General features: G+C 35.9%; 1 protein-coding gene across 7 annotated transcripts in view; it reads left to right on the top strand.

Annotated features, from left to right (window-relative positions):
- Positions 1-19,420, top strand: part of FOXP2 (forkhead box P2) — a 440,819-nt gene that overhangs the window by 139,816 nt on the left and 281,583 nt on the right. For all 7 annotated transcript variants that reach the window (XM_075081092.1, XM_075081101.1, XM_075081089.1 and 4 more), the window contains one exon: positions 913-996. The gene's annotated coding sequence lies outside the window, so the exon portion shown is untranslated. The remainder of the gene's footprint in view (positions 1-912; positions 997-19,420) is intronic.

A 19,420-nucleotide genomic window follows, 5' to 3' on the forward strand; every position in this document is an offset into this window, starting at 1 on the left:
TATATTAGCAAATTAAACAATGCTTGGAAATATTACCAGGTCTTTGCCGCAGTTTTGGTCTTTGCAAACTAACACTGTTCCAGAAAATCCCCAGATGTTTATTCAACCATATATACTGGTCGATATACTGACCAGGTCTGTTAGACAGTTTGCATGCAGCCCCTCTGTTTTGGAGCATATGTGAGTATACTAGCATAGATGTAGGATTATCTGTGCCAGTTGGTTTCAGCAAGGAGAAATGTGCTTAGACATAGCTGTAATCTAAATACACTTTCTGCGGGCCTGCATGGTCTTTATTTCTTCTCCCTTCAGTGCAGCCTTCTCACTTCAGTGCAGCCTTGCAGTCTCAGCTTCAAAGCTAGCTATTTTTCCCCCTTAACTTGTCCTTTTGTCCTTCCTAAAATGCATATAGATTTACATTTCATTGGCATACTGTCTCCCAGCTTCTGTTCCTTCCTTCAGATGACCCTGTGAACTTAGTGGTAGTGGTACTGCATGCAGTTCTCTGTCTGAAACAAACTACTTCAGGGAAGCCTCCCTCTTGTTTGCCGTTAGGTGTTTTAATAATAAAAATGAAAAAAGTAAGACAAGACTTTGCCTTGTCTGTCCCTCTACTGCAAGGCAGAAACTTGATGAACAATTGTATTTCTTTGTGGAATATAGTGAATTTACTCTTTACGCTGACTACTTGTTCAGAGAATCTTTCTCTCTCAACTTGCTCCGTTTCAACCAAAATGTTTATGTCAAAATAGAAGAATTAAAAATCATAACCTCTTTCTTTTTCTTTTAGAATACTTATGAATCAGCTTATGCACTTTGGAACTAATAAGGGGGTGTGATAAAGCCAAATTCTATTTTGTTTGTATTATATTATGTCTAAATAGCTGTAAACATTTCTCTTTGTCTTGTCAGGATGGTGGTACTGGAATTGATTTTGGACATCACTTCAGTTCAAGGTTGAAGTTAAAAAGTCTTTTTGAGGCTTAGAAGAAGCAGGTGAGTATAGGTCAAGCATCACAAATCTTTGAGTATTGTTTTTTGCAATTTTATTTCGATCTGGAATTGCTGTTCTTCCTACCAGTCCATACTCAAATAGCTGATCTCTGCTTCCTCTGATTCACTGAGATGTATGACTGCTTGTATTATGACTAGATAGCAGAGAATATTTAAGTCGTGTAAGGCTTGCCCTACATGCTTTTTCAGTGCCTGCCACAAAAATAAGTGAAAACGTGGTTCTCTCACCAAGGTCTTGGAACCTTGGAGTTAAGTTTCACTGTATAGTCTCATCAGGAGTATGATATTAAAGCTAATTCGGTTAGAAAACTCTTTTAGACCATATTTGTATAAATATTTTTGTAATAAATAAATAAAAATTTTAAAAGGCAAGATTAAATAGTAATGAATCCCTGAGTTTGGATATTCCTAGTTTCCTGAAACCGGGGTGATCTCTATTCCATTGGTAACCAGGAATATTGCATGATGTTAAGGACCATGAGTTCAAATCTTGTTTGAACTCCTTTGGGTGTTAACAGTCCAAACCTGCCTGTGAAGAAACAGTGTTAGTGGGTGTAGTACCACCCTGGGACTTGGCATGCCTGCACTGAATACCTTGCTTTGCTCCAGGCCTTCACAGCTATTTTGAGTGAATTATGTACAACTGGATATCAGGTTTTTTACCTTAGAGAGATCTTAAAAGGACATTCTGAAGGAATTAGTGTAAGATGAGAGCTTAGCAAGCCACTCAGATTTATTTAAGATTTTTCATACTTGCTATTGCAACAAAGAATTAATCTACATGTTGAGTGTTGCAATTGTTCACCTTTTGCTTTTCCTACAGGGGTAGAAAATTTATTGAGAATATTTCCAGAATTTTTCAAAGTCAAAACTTAAGGCAAAATTTTAATATATAAATTGCAAAATGTGCCCAACTGGTGCCTGATACTAAATTTTACAGATGCAGGTTTCAACAGGGTACAGCAAACTAACCATAATAGGAACCAGGCCCAGTTGCTTCGGTGTACACCACTGTTTCTAAAGTAAATATGTATTGTTTCCCTGGGTGCTATGTGCAATAACTGCTAGGGTGTTATGAAATATTCAAATATACCTATGTTCTCCATAATATTGAGATAGCCATTTTCATGAATTCATGGTTCAGAAAGGCTAGAAAAAAAGTAGTTCCAGGAGGAGTTAATGATGGCGAGAGTAATTAGTGCTGAAACTATGCTTATAACAAGATTTCTAAAGTTTCACCCTCTGGGAAGAAGCACAGACCTTTTTAACCTAATTCAGAGCAGTGCCAAACAAGACCGTCCTGGTATGTGTTTCACTGTCACTGTCTTTACCCACTGGGAAATAAGAAAGGCAGATTCCTTCCTTCCGATTTAACTTCACCTTTTTCCAAGGACTTGAGGCACTGGCCTGAAGGGTACAGTGTCAATATGGTGAAACCATAAAAAGAAGAAAAGATACAATATTAACTTTAACAATGTTGTAAATCAATGATATACAGCACTGTAAAGGGAAACTGTAGGCATCACTGGCATCACATTGAATTTGTGTATGGCTGTATGTTAATAAGTAGTATTTTATTTGCAAAACAGTGGTTTTCCTTACATTACCCAGTAGAGGGTAAAAGGTCAGATTCATTGCTTTCTAGGTAGCAGTGGAAATATGACTTGATTTCTATCATGTATTTATACACGTATGCCTGAATGGTTTAACTTGTCTGTGGTAATACTAGATAGTTTCTTCACAGACTATGTCAGTACTTTGGAGAACTGTGTGATTTGATAGAAACTGTGTAGCAATTGTGTGGTAATTGAAGTATAGTGAGCCAACAATAGATTTTTATTTTTTAGAGGATATTTATTCTGGAAATTTGCTATGTTGTGTACCAAATAATGTCAGAAATGCAGTAATACTGATTTGTGCATCTATGAGAGTTTGGCAGTATCATTTTATTGAATTCCAGTATGTCTGGAACTTAGGGCATATGGAGGGAAGTAACTCTTACTCTGTTTCCCCCATTATTTTGTTCCATAACTTTAAGTTAAATACAATCTATAAAAATGCTTTCTGTAAAGAAAGCCAAAATCTTTTTGGCCCTTTTAGCACTGCTCTCTATTTCTTGCAATATGTGAAAGTGGAGAGGGAATGTTTTTGTAGTCCGTGAGGAAATAATAGTAAATTCTGAATGCTAGTTCTTCAGTATGCTGGTTTAGAGTTGATAGCTTTTTATGGCAGGACGCAGTGTCTTTGCACTGATTGATAACTGGGATTCAGTCATAAAAGTAGTGTTAGATCCATGAATACATTTTTAATTAACAGAGAGAAAAGTTCTGTTTCCTTTCTGTCCTGTCTTTCAATAGACTACTTAACTGTTCAGGAATAAGTTTTAGGAAACTGAGTTAGAGTTGGAAAATGTGAAACCAAGACAAAAAACCATATTGGAAAAATGCAAAAGCAGAGAAAAAATGTTCCATTTTCGGACTGATGGCTTATACGGACACTTTTGGGGACTATTAGTGGTACAGTTACATCCGGATTTTCTGAGTTAATTAGGCTTTGAAAAAAAGCTAAGGAAGTTTTCTAATTATGAATATTTTCTGTGTTAGTGAACTGAATTGTACTTGTGGTATTAATTATTGTTAAACTGATCTAGCTCTTCTGTCCCGTATTGGCAATTTGTGGAAGAGGAGACATGGTGCTCGTGCCTGTTTCTTCCTAGTACTACAGGACGTTAAACAGCATGACTCATGTACACATATTGTATATGCATGCATTTTGTATACCTACCAAATATTCATTCTGTGTATATATGTGGGGTTTTTTTGCATAGGGCAAACATAATAATATTTTTAGATTTGTATAAAAGTACATCTAATATAGTTATCTTGCAGCTGAACTGGAACTCTCTCGAGTTATGTAAGGACTCATTGCTGGTGACAACCGACATGTGAAACATTTCAGGTACAAATCATTCCATTAGCTGGATAATGGATTGGCATTAACTTCGTCCGCAAAGAAGGCTAGCCCTTCCATGTGTCTAGTCAGAAGGCAAATATGTTTTGATACTGGCATAGGTGAAGACGATGAAGATATACAGCATAATGCTGAAAGGAAAAGATGGTAGCTGCATTCCAAGAAGTAATTGGATGGAGATAGGTGGGCTTTGTTTTCAATCTGGTTTCCACCAGGAAGAGTCTGAAACATAAACAGTACTTTTATATTTTAATGGAATTGTATTAGAACAGAGACAGTGTTTATTGTAGAATTTCGAATTATCTTTCCAGGGGGATTGTGAATAGCTGTAAATTACTGATTTGGGGAACCTGAAGGCAGCTTTTGTCAAAAAGTAGTTTACATTGATAGAATTGAATTTGTGGCCTGGAACTATGAGGTGGTAAATTTTTGCTATGATTACATAAAGTATCAAACTATGGATTTAAACTGGCCAGCTTTTCAATTCAGCTGAACATTAAGTACAGTCTTAATGGTCTGATTTGCTGGGAAGAGCACTATTACAATAATCCACTTTTTACAGCCCATATCAGATATGAACTTGCATCACTTATTACAAAGTTTGTGCTTTGGGAGATATTTTCATGGCATCTAGAAGTGATGCCCCACATTTCTTGGTATTAGTCCTTAATGATTCTGTCTTCAGAAATGAGTTACTGCTCAAATACACCGATTGTTTTGTGGTTTCTAGCATAGAAATTTTTAAGGAAAAGTTAGTCGAAACCTAGCTAGGTGAAAAGCGAGTTCGTTTTTTTCAAGTAAATGAAATGAGGAGAGATGGTGTGCATCTTAATAATTTTATGATTCTTTCTTCTATGTGACATGAATGAGAGAGGTGAGAACTCTTAATTTTTAACTGAACTGAATACAGGTTTCTAAATGTGGCCTGCTTGAGAACAGAGGACCATTACTGTAGTTGTCATGTAAAATAAAGTTGGAGTCTGAAGCTCCTTTTTAGCTGTCAGCTTTATTAAGGAGCTACTGGTGTGTTGAACTAAGCACACGCATTATATAAGCAGTGTGTGGTAGTGTCTAGGGAGAATTTTCTCTCTCTTCACTGCTGCTTTATTAGGTCTTGCTCGCTCATTCACTGTTGCCCCGTCTTACTCCAGCTTTCTGGCTGCAGCTCACAGCACAGTAGGTCTAATGTAGATTGACGCCTTTGCCAGAAGACTGATTGAAACTTGTGTCTCATAGTTGCTAATGCTCACTCAACCATTTTATTGAAGGTAAAGTAAATAAAATAGATTGCCATATGAGAATTCTCTCAAATCAAATGGAATAATTTGACAGGTTTAAGCCCATGAAAAAGCCAAAGCATTGAAACAGATGGGAATACTTTTTATGCACAATATACCAGGAAAAAAGTGTCTGCTGGCTTGATGTTAAACTGTTAATGGCTTTTACCAAAACTATAATTGTTGAAAATATAATCATAATTTCCAATGGAATTTCCATTGGTGTTTAAATTGTCACATCTCTCAAACAGAGGGATTTTCTTTTAAATTTAAGAGTAAGGGAGATACTGATTTTATTTTCTTATTGCTTCTGATTCTTTAAGAGACTGGTGATGGATAACCAGTCTTTTAAAATTTAATTTAAAAAAATAGTGTGGTACTGTTTCTAGAGTGCATTGCAAGATCTTCGAGATTAACTGAGGGTGATCTTATTTGAGAAAATAATTTTGTGAAACAATGTGAAATAAATTGTTATTTCTTTAGGTTTTTAATAATCACTAAGTGACATAATCTTGAATATTACAAGTAAGGTTGCTAAAATAAGCCCTGATATTTCTAAAAGTGTGTGTGATACTGTACATGAAAAATATGAACTGCTAAAGCTATTGCAACGAACTATTTAGAATAATGGTCAACAAACCCCAAATATTCTTCACAGCACTTATTTTATAAAGAATCAATGTAGATGAGCAGTGTAGTATGTCCGTGTTATTTTTAGAAATAATACATAATGAGAAGCAAGTTAAGATGCAACAGATAACAAACCTGCTATTCTTTTGTTTGGATAACAATGGGTGTTTGTCTGTTTAGTCACACTAGGGGGTTCCTTACTACTAGTTGGAGCAGTTCTTCAAGAAAGCAAGACACCTGTGTTTTAGTTTAGTGCAATAAATTATGTCAAACTCACTTAGAATTAATACAGGAAATAAGTATAAAATAAGTTAAAAATATATGAACAAGGTTTGCAGATGCAGCCTCGCTTTCCCACCTTGAAAACACAGTCATTTAAATAACAAATATATTCATTTTGCTCTTTTCTTTATATTTAAACAAAGTCTGCTCCTTTTTTGTGCTAGATAGCAATTTTATTTTTTAAAGTTAATAAATTTATTATAACAGATTGTGCCGCTGGTACTTAATGATGGGATGCTTTTGAGATTTCACTAATATTGGGTTTGAAATAAATTATGAATGAGCTATTTGAAAATGACTTGCAGGAGTGAGTTGACAGACTGGAAAAACATAGTAAGGGTGGATTTCCCGATTAACTGTTAGCCAGAATACACAGCTAGTTGTGCTGATGTGTGCAGTGGCAGGGACAGTGCTGGTCAAAATCATATTTCCGATATGATTGTGAATAAATCTAAGAAATGTGAATTATATTCTCAGTTTTTCCCATCCTGGTCATATTTTTAAGAGGGAAAATTACTCTATTGTACTTACAATGCAGAGCACTGGCACCAGCTGTGCTCTGGAGAGGTCTTTTTTCTGGTGTTGCCATGCTGATGACTCTGTGCGTCTGGCCAGAAACTCTTTAACGCTCTCACAGCAGTTCCAGGCTTAAAATTTCAACACTTAAAAAGAAAAATTTAGTGACTGTGATGCCAGCAAGATAGGGCTTCCCACCCTCCTGAAGGAAGACTCTTCTCACTCATTGTATTGTGTGCTTTCTGTTCAAGCAGTAGGATAAAAGGGTCATCAACAGCTTTGTCTTTCTGTGGGAGCCTTTCATTTACCTTTTCCGCTTTCCATGAAATTAAGTTCTTAGAAAGTGTTGTCTTTTGGAGGAGGCAACAGAGAACATTTGTTTAATTAGATTTTTAATTATATACATAGAATTGCCTTGGTTTTTTTCCCCAGTAGGAGATCCAAGACAAAGAATCACTGCTCATTTCTGTGTTGTGAAGTATTTTCTCTCTCTCATCAGTTTTTCTAGTTAAATTGGAAAGCCATTAAGCATTACCACAGCTTTTGGAAGAAAATGCTGAGACCTGTGAGTGCTCCAACACAGGTTGATTTAAACAGAATAAAAGCTAATTTTATCAAGAGAAATAGAAACCTTAACAGTAGTTTACTTTGGATTTCTACAAAACTTAAGGAAACCAAATGTGGTTTCCTCTGTTTCTCAGAACGACTTATTTGTGCTGTTTTTTTCAGCATGGTCTCTTGTTTGACCATATTGGAAGTAATTCTGTAAGGCTGATTTTCACGTTATCGTTTACTGTGTTTTCCAGTAACACAGTTAAAGAAACGATCTATATTTTTGGGATGCTTTCAAAGTTATCCAGAAATCGGCCCATGATAAATGTGATGAACTGGGTATTTAAAATCCTTATTTTAAAAAAAAAAAAAAAAGAGTAGGTAATAAAGCAAGCCTTTAATACAAGTAACTGCATATGGAAGAAATAACAGCAGATCTAATTCCTGAAAATAAATGGGATCGTGAAAATGGAATACATGCTTATTTGATTGTGTTGAGAGTTAACCTGCCTAAAAAGCTGAGTCAGAATGGTTTTTGTATTTGTAAGTGGTACGTGTTAACTGTCTTGGGGGGTGATTTCTTCTCTCCTCTGGAAAATGCGTTATAGAATCTAGCAAAAAAAAAAGTAATGATTATTTTTTTCTTTATGTGGGCACTGTCATCTAGGAACTGGACAAAGATCACTGTCCCTTAGGAACTGGGCCTCAGAATTTTTAATGTAGTCTGTAAACCAGCTATTTAGTGGTAACTGTTGTCAGTCACAGCCTACAGGAGATAGTTTTTACTGGTGATTTGATGAGGAAAGCCATGCTTAACTGTACCACATTTTTTTACAAATTTATACAATTTTTGAAAGAACTTTTACTGGTTTTTCTTCTGAACTTGAGTCTTCTAGAGAAGCAAAACAGGTCATGTTTTGGTTCATATGGTGGTTCTGGTCCTACACCCAAACATACGAATATAGGTTCAAGTTGATATATGAAGATTCAGTAAATTATGACAGATCCAGTGAAGGTTTTGCAAAAGAAAACACTAGGCTTGTAATATTAGGCTGCAAAGTTACAATTGCTTGCTATAGTTTAAACAATATGTTGTTGCTTCTCAAGAAGCATCAAGAATAAGGTGTAGGACATGGTACATTAGTGTGTACAAAATATAAATTTAATTTAGGATCTATATACTTTGGTTAAGTATAGTTTTATAGGTAACTACACTATTAGGAAATGGACTAATATTAATTCAGTGTTGTTATACTTGAAGGAGAAACTGAATTAAATTTCTTTTTAGATCTATTGAAGTATATACAGATGTTCCTGTGCTTCTGTAATTGAATTTGCAGCATAATATTGTTCTGTATTATTTTGGTGAAGTTAACTACTAAACATTTCAAATTAGAGCAGATGGATAGTGTGATATGACAGAGACATGTGACATGTCTTAAATGTTTTGCAACTAAATAGAAACTAGTGTTTATTATCTGAACAGTACATACTACAATCAAGTTGGCAAATATTTAGCTTTCTTCCTTTCAGGATGGAAACTTTTACATGGCCCTTGCCATTAGTTTTTACTTTGATTTCTGATTCTCATGACACAATACAAATCCAGTTCTCTTTTTCCATCATTTATTAAAGAATTGAAACAATAGCACATATAAAATTTCTACTCAACCCAGTCAGAGACTTTTACTTTAGTTTTAGGTAGGTGTAGTTTTTCTCAAATTTGATTGTTACTACTCATTTTAAAAAATAAGTTCAGGATTTTGTAATCTTTGCATCATCATTCTATCAGAACTTCTAAACTGGAATTTTGCCTCGGACCAGTTTCTCTTTACTGGTTAAGTGGACTAAATGAGTGACAACATTAGTATTTATTTTATTTTTACAAATAAGGCTGATATGTTGAACTCAATTACTGAAATGAATGGAAAAATATTTAAAGGTTTCTTTAATGACAGAATCATTTTGCATTTGCCTTTTTGAGCAGTAGTGTAAGGAATGTGGAAGGTAAGCATGACCATTTGTAAATCTTTCTTCTTCACTGCAGAAGTATTAGACTCATCAATAATCCTTTTAATAACCAAAGCACATAATTCTTTAATGAACAGGTGCTGCAGTTCTAGGTATTTTTGCCCTCTCTCAGAAATTCATTATTCCCCCTGTACTGGAACTTGTGTTTGCTTCCTTTCTTCTTTCTCTTCTTCAACCTGTCACTTTCAAAAAGGAAAATGGAAATGAATGCGGAAAGGATACTTAGCTGATGCAGTGGAAGATGCATAGCACTTTAAACTGTGCTACTTGACTTTGCAGAAAAGTTACTTAGGAGTGCTCCTACGGTTGTTTCATCAGCCCTCGAGTGGCAAAAGGCAGCTCTGGTGTTGGGAAGGTAACAACGGGGGGAAGGAGGGAGAGGGCAGGAGCATCTTTAACTGCGGCAGCTGTTTGCTAAGTGAGCATATGTTGAAGCCCTTGAGCCTCCACAGAACATCTTCTCACAGGTCAGTGCTTAAATCACATGCATAATACTCTCCTGAAATAAGTTTGATCTGAGTACCTGTTTATTTGCTTTTCTAAGGGAAGTTGTTCTGTTGTGGAAGTTCCGCAGTTATTTACTTTCCATTATAAAAGGTAATGGAATACTCCAGTTAGTTACAGTAAAGTAACATTTTTTCCCAAAAGTGTTGCATGTTGAACTTTTAGAAAAATTAGTATTTGCTCTTTCTCTGTCTCTTGAAGATTTGCTCAATTCTGTACTTTTGGACTATATGAGAAATGGAGATCTGAGGAAGTATTAATGTTACTATCATTTATATTCCTTTAATTTTGCAATTCAGAAATATTTTAAATTTATTTGATTTATTAGGCCTGAAAAAGCTATATATTTAATTGATTGAATGTATTTGATAGGGCAGCATTTTGAAATTATTATGTTACGAACTTGAATACCCTGACAACTACTTAAAAGATCCAAGAAGACAGAGCATGTGATTGACTTACCTCTTTTTAATTTTGCGAACTTGACCTCTGTTCCCAGCCTCGAGACAAAGAAAGACAAAGTACTGTGATCAACTGGCAGTTGATAGTAAGGAGGTATCTCCCACATCTCTCTCACATCCCATAGTAACAGCCAGTCCTCAGCATGGATGCAGGACTTCCCCAGAAAAATTCTGTCCTTCATCTGGCAAATTCATCTGCTGCCTTACTTCTTTAGATGCCTTGTGAAAATCCTCTCTCTTTCAGCTTCTGCCCCAGAAACCTCTCCTTTCTGGGTTAGCTCTAGCAGTGCAGAAGCACCTAGGGTAGCACAGGGATGGTTTCTGAGAGTGGCCAGTTTGCTCTCCTACAAGACAGAACTGTAATGTACACATAGGCTGTTACTGGTTGTGTTGTTTAGTTATTTCAGATTTTGATTTTATGTTTGTGCGATTGCATGTTTGGGAAAGGTGACTGTATCCGTCCCAATTTGTTTCTGAGAAACATGGATGTTTTCTTTACAAGCTAATAAAGATTTCTTTGTTTTCTAGGAAAATAACTAGAGGAAGATCCTAAGATATTCTTTAATATTTGGGGTCTGAGTCTACCTGGGCGGTGAAAGCTGATGATAGTTTGCATGAAGGTGGAGGGGTGTATTCTTCCTGAGAATGAAGGCCTTGATTCATGACAACCCATCAGGTTATGCCAAAGTCATATGGGAACAGATACTGTCTTTTCTAGGAATTCCGTCTTTGACAGAGGTGTTGGAGAGAAACCGAGCCACTGAGGCAAGTGATTTTCACAGTGTTGGCAGTCTGTAGTAAAAACAGACTTTGCTGCATCTTTTGATTGGCTTTGCAGCTGCCAAATTTACAGGGAAAGTACAAAACCTTTCATGCACGTACAGTTTTAGGTGACTTCTTTATTAAATATTTTGGATTCGCTTTTAGAGTCAAATATATAAGTTAGTACTATATACTAATAGATAAAATGCCCATATCAATGTGTAAGGTGATGAACACTGATAGTGTCTTCAAAATGTAGAAATGGCCTGTACTCATCTTCTAATGAAAAAATCAGATTTCTACAACTATACAGGAAATTATCAAGGAGGTTTATTTTAACTGCTTGGTGCTTTGGTATATTTTAGATTTGCTCTATATGCTGGTCATTTCCCATAATTGAATAACACTGCTAGTTATTTGCACTATATTGGTGAGTGGCTACTTCTCTGAAAGCTTAACAGTTATGATAGGACTGTAGGATGAAAGAACAATTTCTCTGTGTATTCAAACTGTGTAATAATATAGGAATGAAAAGTGTGTTTTTTAATTATTTGGTTTTGCCATGTAGTATTATAGTTACTGATAAATACGACTTTTGTATTGCTAATACAAGAAAAGAATTAAAAACAAAACAAAACGAAAAAAGGTTTGATCTCATTTGACCTTTCTGGCATTCAGTCAGTTAAAGGGTTTGTAAGACGTTTAATTACCAAATGGTATGATCATTATTTATCTCATCATTTGATATATAACGTCAAGTGAATTGCTTCCCTGGGGTGCACTGTGTTTCACAGATCAATAGGTTTAGTAAGAGCTTGAAGGAGAGCTTTATACATTCATAGAAAAGAAAGAAAAGTATATCCTCCTTGTAAAATGGCTTATGTAGTTATTCTGTGAGTTATTGTTTTATTTTCTTCTCAGGAACACAAAATCCTGTAACATAAAGGCATTTATTAAAATATTTTAAACTTCTCTATTGAAGTTAAAAAATACTGCTTCTATCTTACTTTATGTAATAAAGTAGCTTCAAAGGTCTGTCCTGAACAGCTTCATTCAAATCAATTAAAATAATTATTACAATAGATTTTTTGCTTTGACACAGCGCAACAAACATAGTATGACAAATGGCTGTCTAAATACACTACACGATTGCTTAAACTATTCATATTTTGTGGTTTTGCATTTTTAAATAGGTATGTTTTTAACTGATTTGGGTTGTTGGTTTTTTTGGTTTTGTGTTTCTTCCCCCCCCCATTCATTGTGTCACGGTTATTTATGCACACTACAAGAGAAGAAAATAAAGCTTGTCCCTAATTGACTAATTTAATACCTATGCATTTATGAAAAAATTCTTAGGATTTTTAAAATTAATTGCATAAAGGATAACTACATATAGGACACTTCATGTTTACTTAGGCTTTTCCCGGTGTATTACGTTACTCGTACCCGAAATAGATGAGTCATCATATAACACCAGCTACTTGAGCATGCTTATGTGATCACTTACTCTTGATGGAAGGGTTTTCTTTAAAGAGACTTCCAGGAGAGTTCAGGCACTAACGTTTGCTCTTTTTTCCTGTAAGTTTTAGCTGCTTGATTTGCTCTCTTGACTTACCAGCTTTCTGCTTAAAAAGTAAGAAAGTAAAAATGTGTTATTTAACTCTTTTATTAATGAGGGTAAGCTTTTATAGCTTAAATTTATGCCATGTTGTTCGTCCTTGCATCAGCCAGGCGCTGCAGAAGCTGTAGTTCAGCTAAGCAAATCCTCCTGGTTGTGGGACAGAAGCAACATTTACTTGAAAATTCTACTTACTTATTCATCTGTCACTTACAACCCATCATCTACTCAAAGATTAATTTGAATTGTGAACAATATCTAAGCTTCTTTAATCCCTTGCTCTTGTCCTTTTTTTTTTGAGCTGCTGTACTGTGACAGAAAGTCCGTAATTCTGAAGCTTCTTATTCCTCAGGCCTACCTGAAGTAACTCCCATCGGGAGCCGATTGATGTTTTAGCAAGGAAATTTTTACCTGTTTTTGAGAACAACCTGGAAAAATTGTCAGGAGGCTTTCACACACTCAGATGTTCACTGTGTGGAATTCTTGTAGATGTAAAATCTAATTTGTCTGGGCTCTTTGCACCAGCATTGTTCAAGGTCAGATGAAGTTGTGTGAAGTACAGGGTGTGTTTCTGAGACCTCATTGCTTTCTTTGTACTCGCAGCATTTTTCACCAAATTAGCAAATCAAATAATACAAATTTCATTAATAACTAAGATAGCTGGTAAATATACCACATTCTTCTTTTTACTTACTTTGTGAATGACCTCTGCTGCCACTCTTGTTTTACCACTTCCTTCAGTGTTTTTCAGGAAAAACACTAATTTAGTAGCTTCCCCTCTGCTAATGATGCGAATACTACTTTTTCAGACCTTCTCAGTAAGGGGCTAGATTTTAAAAAGAAATACAGGAAATCTGCAGGTTTCTCTGCTGAAGTTGAACATCCAAAGACCTTTTTGTCAATGGAAACACTTAACCATGATTAGAATAATGAATGCTGGAGTTCTGTAGAAGCATCAGTTACTTTGGTGATACATTTGTCTGTGGCTTGACTTGACCAAGTTTGAGCCATCAGGACTCAATCTAGGAATATGCACATTTACAACTGTGAATAGATCTTTGACTGAATTGTGATTTATACATAGCACCTTTTAGGACTGTATGTGTCAGTAGTCATCTCTTCCAAGATGTTCTTAAAGCAGTATTCATTTGTTGGCATTTGCATTTATTCGCCTATATATTTACTGCATAGCAGTAAATAGCTTAATGTAATATGTATTTGAAGTACAAAGTCCATTTTGGATTAAAAATTATAGAAATATAATTTTGGCACCATCTCTGTCATCACTTGGTATGTGCTATAGATGTTCGGGTAAATGGTTGATCAGTGACAAAGTACAGCAATGCTCTTGACTACTGTAATCTGGGCCCCAAAATTTAAGAAGGATGTAAGGGTCCTTGGATATGTCCAAAGGAGGGCAACAAAGCTGGTGAAAGGGCTGGAAGGCATGTCCTGTGAGGAGCAGCTGAGGACTTCAGGTTTATCTAGTTTGGAGGAAAGGATGCTGAGGTGTGACCTCATGGCTCTCTACAGCTTCCTGAGGAGGGGAAGGAGAGAGGTGCTGAGGTCTCCTCCCTGGGATCCAGTGATAGCATGCATGGGAACGGTTCAAAGCTGCATTGGGGGAAGTTTAGAATGGACATTAGGAAGCATTTTGTTACCAAGAGGGTGGTCAAACTCTGGAACAGGCTTCCTAGAGAGGTGGTCGATATCCCAAGCCTGTCAGTGTTTAAGAGGCATTTAGACAATGCCTCCTAATAATATGCTTTAACTTTTGGTCAGCCCTACATTGGTCAGGCAGTTGGACTAGAAGACTGCTGTAGGTCTCTTCCAAGTGAAAATATTCTATTCTATTCTATTCTATTCTATTCTATTCTATTCTATTCTATTCTATTCTATTCTGTTCCGTTCCGTTCCAATAAAATTGTGGCAGCAGTCACAAATAACATTTTTTCATATTACTTTCCTGAAGTGATTGCATGGGTATGAGTAGGGGAAGTAAGATCTTTCTTTTTAGACAGTATTCCTGAAAGGTTTGGCAGTGAGACACAGAAGCTTACAATGTTCCTAAAACACCACTGTCTTTGTCCTGCCATCCCCTAGTGACAGCGAAGCAAAGGGAGGAGCAAAAGGGAGGGGCACTTATGTTCTCAGTCTGTCCTGTCCCCTTCTAGATACTGGAACTCAAAAGGTCTCCTAGACTTTTCCTAGGGGCAAGAACGGTGTGATTTGTAATATTCCTGTTCGTCCTGTATGAACTAAAAGAATCAATAAGGAATAAATTATAAAGGTCAACTTTTGGAGGACATAGTATCCAGAAACCTCTGCCAAATATGACTGCAAGTTTATTCTGTATGATGCCATTCTGAGCTGAGAAACAGAGTTCAGGAAACTACATGTATTTATTAAGACAAATTGTAGTATCACCATCATTAATCTGGAGTATTACACATTGATATCTATTTTTCCCTAGCTCTTTGAAGCACCAAGTAATGGAGTTTGCAATATGTGATTTGCATAATTGGAGTCAAGGACAATGAAGGCCCCTGAATAGAAAACATTTAGAACCCCATTCCTTCACATTTCAGGGAGAAAAGAATCTTGAGAGACTTAAAATTCTTGAACAAGTTCCTTCAGAAATAAAGCTCAGGGCAGATAAAGTAAAATCATTGTATTTTTTATCCAGAAACATAAACTCCTATAAAAGGGAGTTAATGGAGTCAGTGTTGTAAAAAAGGATGGTTGTACACTTTCAAAACTCATGAAGTAATAAGTCTTGATTGTTTCCCCTTCGGAACATTCATATGCATTCATTGACAGCCATAGATGGTATGTGTCATGATAAGAGATGTAGATGAAGCTTGCACAGTAAGTAAACTTTGCAATTAAGTCTGCTCAATTTTTGCTTTTGTGAAAGAAAGGATAACAGGCTCTGGAACCATTGGTCTTCTCCAAATTGTATCCACATCGAATAGGTTGTTCATCCGTTGTTCTGCTCTTTGGTTAAAAATTCCTTTTTGAAATTCCATAGCTATAGATCTGTGACTTTCCTGGTAATTTCTACTTTGTCACACTTTAAAACTGTTGTCTTAAGTACATATGTTGTACAGGTATGGTGAAGGTGTTACGTTTTGAGTCTGTCCCTCCTTTAGAAAAAGGGCCAATATTTGTGTGCTGGTATCTAAGAGGAAACCTACTACATATAGTACTTAAAAGAAAAGTTATTTTTAGTAATCTGTTAAACTTCAAAGCATTTGTTTATTGAAAATGCTCTGGAAGCATCTCAAATTAGCTGGAAGTGCAGTGTGTGGTAATTCCTAGCATGATGGCACTAAACTATAAGATTTTAGGTAGATTCTCCTAATGTTCTTCTTTTCAAAACCCAAGCCAACAAAGAAAACCAACCACCCCCCAAAAAAAAAAACCCAACCTAACAACAACCAAACAAACCCCAGAAATGCCAAAGCCCTGCTCTGGACATTGTAATCATGGAGACATGACCGTATGGCCTACACAATGTTGTCTGTCATAAATTGTTTTGCACTTGGGGGAGCATAGTATGTGTACACCGGCTAGAGGTAGCTTCAATATCACTGTTTTGGAAAGCGCTAAGTGTGTAGTAGCTACGGTACAATCCCTCCTAGGGCTCTGTAAATCCGTCTGTGGCAGTGAGCGTGCTTACCTGCTGAAATGCACGTTACTGTGTTTTATGGGTGTCTATACAACTGGATTAACTCACAATTTGATATACTTGTTTGTCCTGAAGACGTATGCTGGTATTGCAGAAAGCCTTAAGCAGTATCTCTGAAATTTGGCACCCTTCATTCATTTCATACCAGAGATATTATTGGAGACCCAGTTTGTTATCTCCTTTTATATTTATTGTGATTACCTGAATAGCCCAGGAGCACTTCTTTAGAAAAATGTTATCTGTCTTGTATTATCAGCGACAGTCTCTACAGGTACTGGCATAATCTATACCTTAACCTATAAAAGGGGACTGTGGTGCTATGAGTCAGCTTTGAACTATTTTTTTGTGTACAGAAACCCCCTAAAGATCAACAGCTTTTATTATTACACTGCTTGTCCAACTGTGAGAGAAAGCGGAAGGGATTGTTGCATTATGAAAACCTTCTTGCCATAGTTGCTCATTTTGGATCCTCATCTATGGGATGTGGAACCCATCCACTGGGAAACAGAGGTTTATTGAAGTAATTTGTGGAACTATGTTTTCTCATTCATTGAACAATTAGGTAAAAATCTGCAAGATAATAATTGTCATTTTGTTTTTTTCTCCCTTTTCCCCCCATATAGTATTTTTCTTCAGCCAAATGAAGCAAACAAAACAAAGCAGAAAAAATCTGGCAATTAACATAAACTGTACATGATGGAAAAGTTACGGAAATACTGACATTACAGATCTTCTGATCCATTTAAACAAGAGTTTGCCATCTGGAATTTCCAGTTATTTGAATTTAATACACTGATCTTCTGAGGTTCCCAACCTGGGGCTATGCACCAATTCTCAGTTCCCATCCCACCACTTTGAAAGAGTGTGTGTGTGAGCTTGCAGAATATTTTGCTTTTAAATGTAGTTCTTAATCAGTGTTTGTAATTAGTATTTTAGAGCCTGATTTATTAAAATACCATTGTGAGATACAGTGTCCCTCTCAGGTAAGAGTAGGGTGTGTGAATCTGTTGTAACAATTTGGTGTAAAAAGTTCATTTTTTTCTGTCCTGGAGCAAGTATTTCTGTCCCAAAATATCATTAATTTTTAATTGGAAACACATAATATGAGAGAGTTATTGTAAATAGTCAGATCTTGGAGATACCTTCTTGTAAATGAAATAATTTTTTTAATAAGCATTATGTAACTATGTGAATATATATAAAAAAGTAACTAAATAATAATACCAAATACCTAAAATGCTTTTCCAAAAGTATTAGCTTTTTATTGGATTTTAGTATGTGATACAGTCATATTAGTTCTGGTTTCTTTGTTCACCTTTAAATTAGCTGGTTTCACTACGACGGCAAAGTTGCTTCCTGCTTTTCTTCTGATTCTGTGTTTAATGCTCAATATCGGAGGTATTCCAAGGGCACTCAGGGCTGTCATTCAGCAGCAGTCATTCTCCCCTTTATAGTGATCTGGGATTCCTGCAGTGTGTGTCTGTGTCTGTGGGACTGGAGGTACAGAGACAATTAAGTAATTGCATGTTTACTCCAGTTCTCAGGCAGGTTTTTCTGCCTGTGCTGCGTTCCTCAGAGCTATGGCTCCGTGGCTCACAGTGCTTCAGCTGGCTAGGTCCAGGCTAGCTCCAGTAAGTATGTGGAAAATGTAGTCACAACTGATGGCTGCAGTGTCCCTAAACCTCAGTCTAGGTCTTTTAAGGAACATGAAAAAACTAGCTTGAGCTTAATGTACCTCGCCTCCTGTCTAGGATTTATCATGCTGCTTTGAGAAGTGTATCATACTTGTCTTCTGACATTTGTAAATTAAATCAGGAAGCCATCTTGTACAGGTCTGTGAAGACTGTGAGTAAAATCTGTGCTGAACTCTGTGTCCTGTGACATTGTTAGTGATGGTAGTTTGACTACCTTCATTCCTTTCCATTTTGTTGGTTTAAGATGATTCCCTGTTGGACCAAAGACAGCTATGGCCAGGAAGACAAGATGTGTAAAGGTGTTACAACTTTATATATAAAATATATATATATATATATATAATTAAAGTGTAAGAGTTCTAGAGCAGTATGCAGTGATGTCACAAAGGATTAATAACCTGTGGTTTTGTTACATATTATTCATAGTAATAACATCTATAGTATATAATACAGTTAGAAGAAATGCAAGGCAACTATAAATTAGTGGTCTGTAATACCATTGAGGAGCTGCTTCGGAGGTCATAGAGCATGAAAGCAAAGCTTGCCTACTCTGTCTAGTCACTAGGACATCAAGGTGGAAATGTAGTCCCATGATTCAGAATTTGTGGGTTTTTTTGTTTTATTTTTCAACATATATACCCACATCTTGAATTTTTGCCTCCCTCAAGCATGTGTTTCATATTTGTCTCTATCGTTCTGCTTCAGCAAGAAACTTTTTTCTTCTCTGTTATTTTGTTTTGATTTTGCCTCTGAAGACCTCAGTTTTAAGGCCTCAAGATGGTACCAGGCAAAACAGAAGGAAGGTTTCCCCTGTTGCAGCACTGTCATATTGTGATACTTGAAACACATGCAGAGGTGTGGGTCACGTTACAGTGCTAGCTATGGTTAGTATTTGTTTAATGAAATTTTACAGTTTCTAATTGATGGGTGATTCTTCAATGATTATGATATTTTTACTTTAAGGGACCTGTTTGAGGAATGTGGTCTCATTCCAAATTTTTATCTATAACTGAGCATTATAAAAAAAATCCTGAATATTAAACTGTTGAAATTGAATGTTAAAGATTTCTTTAGATTTTTTTTCTTCCACCTCCTTTTTTTCCTGATTTCCAGTTGAAAAATCTTTTGTGAAAACAGTATTTACTTACTTGAACATGTGTAGCAACTGTGAAATTTAATTCATGGTTACACCATTTCTTATGCTATTGTGTTTTCTAGCTTTTATAATGATGTTGTGTCTCTTCTTATGCAATTTAATTCTACTACAATATTTTGGATATGAAACCATGCTTATTAGTTAAATGTAAACTGTGAATTGTGTTCAGTTGCTTTAGATGTAAATTGGCAAAACTGTACATCTCCTTTGTGATGCCATTGAAGACTGTGGAAATTCCTATACCTGTAACTTAATATTTGGA

This window comes from Phalacrocorax aristotelis, chromosome 1, assembly GCF_949628215.1.
Source record: "Phalacrocorax aristotelis chromosome 1, bGulAri2.1, whole genome shotgun sequence".
NCBI lineage: Eukaryota > Metazoa > Chordata > Aves > Suliformes > Phalacrocoracidae > Phalacrocorax > Phalacrocorax aristotelis.